Source organism: Gadus morhua, chromosome 23 (assembly GCF_902167405.1).
Source record: "Gadus morhua chromosome 23, gadMor3.0, whole genome shotgun sequence".
NCBI lineage: Eukaryota > Metazoa > Chordata > Actinopteri > Gadiformes > Gadidae > Gadus > Gadus morhua.
In genome coordinates, this window is record NC_044070.1 from 1874070 (window position 1) to 1879253 (window position 5184).

Consider the following 5184-nt stretch of genomic DNA (forward strand, 5'->3'; position numbering starts at 1 on the left):
TAGTCCATCCCAGGGAATGCTGCGCCCACAGAAGTATTACTGTAGGAGCACCATTTAAGTTTTTTATGTTTTCATTGCCTCACTAATTTCTCCTTCTCTCCCACCTGTGATGAGTGAACACCTGCGACAGGTGCTGATGGTGCACCCATTAAATAGGTGATGGAAGTGCATGACGGGGAGAAGGCGGGGCAAGCAGATACAGTTATTGACCCTTCGGTTTGTGAAACACATTGATATAGATACTTGCTTTGCATCCTTGGACAGTCAAACTCTCACTATTTTCTGGACACAAACTGCGCGTCAAACAATGCCATCACCTGCTTTTTCCGTGTGCCAAAAGGATAAAAAACTGGGAACTTGGGGTTATAGGAAAAATCCGACCAAAGTTTTTCGCCATTCAATTACTTTATATTTCATGTCTTCAAATGTGCCTTACATTCTAGGCCTGACTTTTTCTTATCGTTTCATTGGGTTCATCATGCCAGATTGAAGGTTGGATACTAATAGATAAGTCAATGAAGGACTCCCTTTGTGAGCTGGTCCCTAGTGTGGCTCACTGACCTCTCTTGATTCTGACCATGTGTGGCCTCCTCCTTTCATCAGATGACTCCCTCCTGACCCTCCTCATTCTCCTGAGTTGCCTTTGTGTGTGTGTGTGTGTGTGTGTGTGTGTGTGTGTGTGTGTGTGTGTGTGTGTGTGTGTGTGTGTACTAAACACAGAGAGTGTGTGTGTGTGTGTGTGTGTGTGTGTATGTTGTACACGGACAGTGTCCATGTGGTGAACGCAGACAGTGTGTGTGTGTGTGTGTGTGTGTGTGTGTGTGTGTGTGTGTGTGTGTGTGTGTGTGTGTGTGTGTGTGTGTGTGTGTGTGTGTGTGTGTGTGTGTGTGTGAGAGAGTGTGTTGTGAATAAAGACAGTGTGTGTGTGTGTGTGTGTGTGTGTGTGTGTGTGTGTGTGTGTGTGTGTGTGCGTGCGTGCGTGTGTGTGGTGAACACGGACAGTGTGTGTGTGGTGGGCACAGACAGTGTGTGTTTGTGTGGTGAAAACAGACAATGGGCCCTATTTTAACGGTCTGAAACGCAAGTGGGAAGCGCAAAGCGCAAGTAGCTTTGTGGGCGGTTCTACGGCGCTATCGCTATTTTACAGGCGGATAAATGACACTTGCGTCGCGGCGCAAGTTTCAGAGGGGTTGGTCTGAAGCAGCCTAGTTACCCGTAGGTGTGGTTTGGGCGTAACGTCCAACAAACCAATGAGAGTGCCAGCTCCCATCCCTTTAAGAGCCATGAGCGCATTTGAATCGGACGAGTTGATATTTTGACAGCGCGTCTGCAGTCTCCGATGAGACAAATGCACATGAATTTCAAACTGCAAATGGCTCAGTTTATTGCCAAATAATATGGCCTAATTCACACATGGAATAAGGGGTTTTCTTCCACAACTTCAGAAATACTGAGTCCTCAAATAAATTTCGGCAAAGAAAACGTATATGATAGGCTATAACATGTGATATGCGGTAACTGTGGTTCTATTTAATGATATACGCAATACATTATAAACATTGTTTCTTATCAGTATTGTATGCTATCCTAATATGCATGTGTCCCCGCGGTAATAGACATTGCCATTGATTGTATTATGCGTTACGTGTTTAGTTTGCGTGTGTTTAGAGCACACACGCGCGCATTCATTCATTCTTTACACTCACTCGCGGTAAAACAATGTTTTTCACGATCAAATACTCATCAATCCTAAAAGTTATGGGCATGTAGGCCTACACGATGTCTCTGTCAAGAAAATATGTGTTTGCTGTGCCTGTACGGTGTTTGCAGATGCATTGATTTAAAAGTACAACTTATTACCGCTGCATCAGCTGTTCTTTCCCAAATAATTAACCAAGAATGTGCGGCTAGGTAGACGGGAGAAGCAAAGTGTATGCGCGAGGTGCACAACGCAATCCGTATGCATCGCATAAGCATGTATGCATGCGCCCTTAAAATAGCATCTGAACAACGCGCCACTGACTTTAAACCAGGTATTTCCTGGTCAGTAGCGCAATGGTATTCAGAAACGGCAAAATACCGTTTGCGCCAGAACACGCCTCCTCCTTCCGCCAAACCGCCCCTTTGGGCGCATGATCAATCCCTAATTTACCGGCGAGTGGCGGTGGTGGGAAAAGAACGCTCTGCGCCAGTTGTAAACTAGCAACGATACATGCGCCAGTGACTAAGTCACTTGCGCCGGATGCAAGATAGGGCCCAATCAGTGGTGTAGTCTACGTGATACGCAGGTATACGCCGTATACCCACTAGGAACGCACCAGGATTTGCGTATACCCACTTAAAAATATGCACGGATACGTATCAATCGTCTTGTGACAGATCTTTCACTTCTGTGTTTATTTTTCGCAAATATCGGTTGGGTATAACTGCAATAAAATACTCTAAGCAGGGGAAGTTATCTCCTACATTCACACATTCATAAAATTCCCCCTGCGCGCTCGCGCTCTGCCCTGTCTCTGTTACGAAGCGCGAAGCTGCCCCTGCATCTCTGCACGTTAGTTGGTGGGCCGAGCCCCTCCTTCTCGTGTGTGTGTGCGTGTGTGTGTGTGTGTGTCCAGTCCTCCCATATTAATGTGTAAACCACATAACAAGTAGTCAACAGAAGACAATGTTTTAATCCCACTTTATATCTCCTTTTTACTTTTAGATGAGAACCCCTGGCCAGCCTTTCAGACTGGGTGTCAGGCTAGGAAATTTAAAAACAGGCATCCTTGGTTAGAGTGGAGAGAAAACAAGTTAGCTAAATGTCAGTCAACATACAGTTGGTATACACAATTGAAATTCATAATGTTAATCACTATGCAAATGAGAGTATAGCTAATTCATGGTCATTTTTAAGGTGCAGTAATTTCACACTTTTACACAATTCAATTACTGTATGGTATGTTAGATAACAACAGTAAGAGCTCAAATTAGAGCAATTGAAAGAGCGAAACATTAGTCTCCTGTCATCTCCTTCTCATAGCCATGGTTGTAAACAGTTCATTAAATTATTTTGAGTAGATTTTGTCCTTGTTTAGCATGTGCTATTGCTACTATAGATATACAAAGCACAACTTGTCATTTTTGTCTTCTATATGTTCATACTGTTATTAAAACTTATAAACCTACTCAGCATTACATGATTGTTGATAATCGTTAAAGGTCAGCGGGTTGTAGACCCCTGCGTTGGTGAGTGTGGTGCGACATCCCATAAGTGCCACACACGTACACGTACCGGTGGGACGGGTTTGTAGGAGGCTGGGAGGGAATCATCACAGTATACCCACTACAATAAAATAGACTACACCACTGGGCCCAATGTGTGTGTGCGTGTGTGTGTGGTGGGTGTGTGTGGGGGGGGGGGGGTGAACACAGACAGTGTGTGTGTGTGTGTGTGTGTGTGTGTGTGTGTGTGTGTGTGTGTGTGTGTGTGTGTGTGTGTGGTGAATACAGACTGTGTGGTGAGCAAAGACATTGTGTGTGTGTGTGTGTGTGTGGTGAACACAGACATGTGTGTGTGTGTGTGTGTGTGTGGTGAACACAGTGTATGTGTGTGTGTGGTGAACACAGTGTGTTTGTGTGTGTGTGGCCCCTCTCGTTGACATTGTTCCCAGCTCGTAGCGGAACATTTGTTTGGGGAACAAGGGCAAAAACCGTCCTGCTGTGTTCACTACAACGAGGGGGGCCCCTCCGCCGGCTGGACAGGTGTCAACCTGCGCATGGGGCCCCAACACGCACGGGGGCCCCGACACGCACGGGGGCCCCGACACGCACGGGGGCCCCGAAACGCACGGGGGCCCCGACACGCACGGGGGCCCCGACACGAACTCCATCGGAGTCGGATGGAGGGCCCTCAGTGGGAGTGTTGAGTGTAGGCAGGGGAGAAGGAGTAGCAGGAAAGGGGCCTGGGCAGCCTGGGTGATGATGTCACACACACACACACACACACACACACACACACACACACACACACACACCACACACACACACACACACACACACACACACACACACAGTCTGTGTTCACCACACACACGTATGTAATATTGTGTGAGCAGAAAGTCAGACTCAGTCTTAATTATTAGTAACAGAGTATGATTGTAGTGTTGGATTTTCTTGTGAGGTCCTCATCATGGGCCTAGATGAAGAGAACAAACAGATGATAAACCTACTGGATCTTGCTGCTCTTACATGCAGATATGGGTGCAGCCCTATCCGATGCTCCCTCAACTGCTATTGCAATCTAAACTTTCCTAATATATGTTATAATTATAAAATACTATAATTATACATTTGGCAATCACTGAAGATTATTTCCAATCTGCTTCTTTCTCGTTTAGTGTAAAGTAGGTCAGAGCTCGCACACTGAAGTAGTGATGATGTAACTATTTGTGTGTGTGTGTGTGTGCGCGTTTGTTTGTGTGTGTGCGTGTGTGTGTGTGTGTGTGTGTGTGTGTGTGTGTGTGTGTGTGTGTGTGTGTGTGTGTGTGTGTGTTCTCAATGACATAACACAAATAATGTGTGTGGGTGTTTTTTATTTTAATTAAATCTTCCCGTTGTAAACGATCGAGACTTGATGCTTCCTCTCATCGTCTGGTAGAAGCTCAGGGAACGCCAGAGTCCTCACGTCGGCTCGATAGTTAGCCTTTACTGATCAAGGCGTTGTTGTTGTTGTTGTTGTGGTCGTCGTGGAGACTGAACCTCAGAGGCAAATCACAGGTCAGTTCTAATGGCTCTAAACCCTGGATGGAAATAAAGATGCAGGATTATTAATCTTTCCTTACATCTCTGCTTCTCCTGTCCCCCAGTCTGTGTTTTTTTCTACTTTTCCATTGATTTGAAAATGTCCTCTCCCCTTCGTGGTAGTTAAGAGCGAAATGTTGAAGTTAATGAACAAGTCTGCTGTCCCTAAAGCCACATGGCAGCTACTGTTCCTGTGGTGTCAGAGGCTCAATGTCCATTTATCACCAGTTGATTTCTAATTCATTTCAGAACCATGACAATTGCTGTGGGGTACATTTAAATAGATTAAGGTGATAAAAACATGAGTAAACTTTTTTACACCGCTTAAATCATGTTTCAGCGTTTATAAGGATCGATGATAACTTTCTGATCCTTATTGTCCGGTTGGTCTACCTCCAG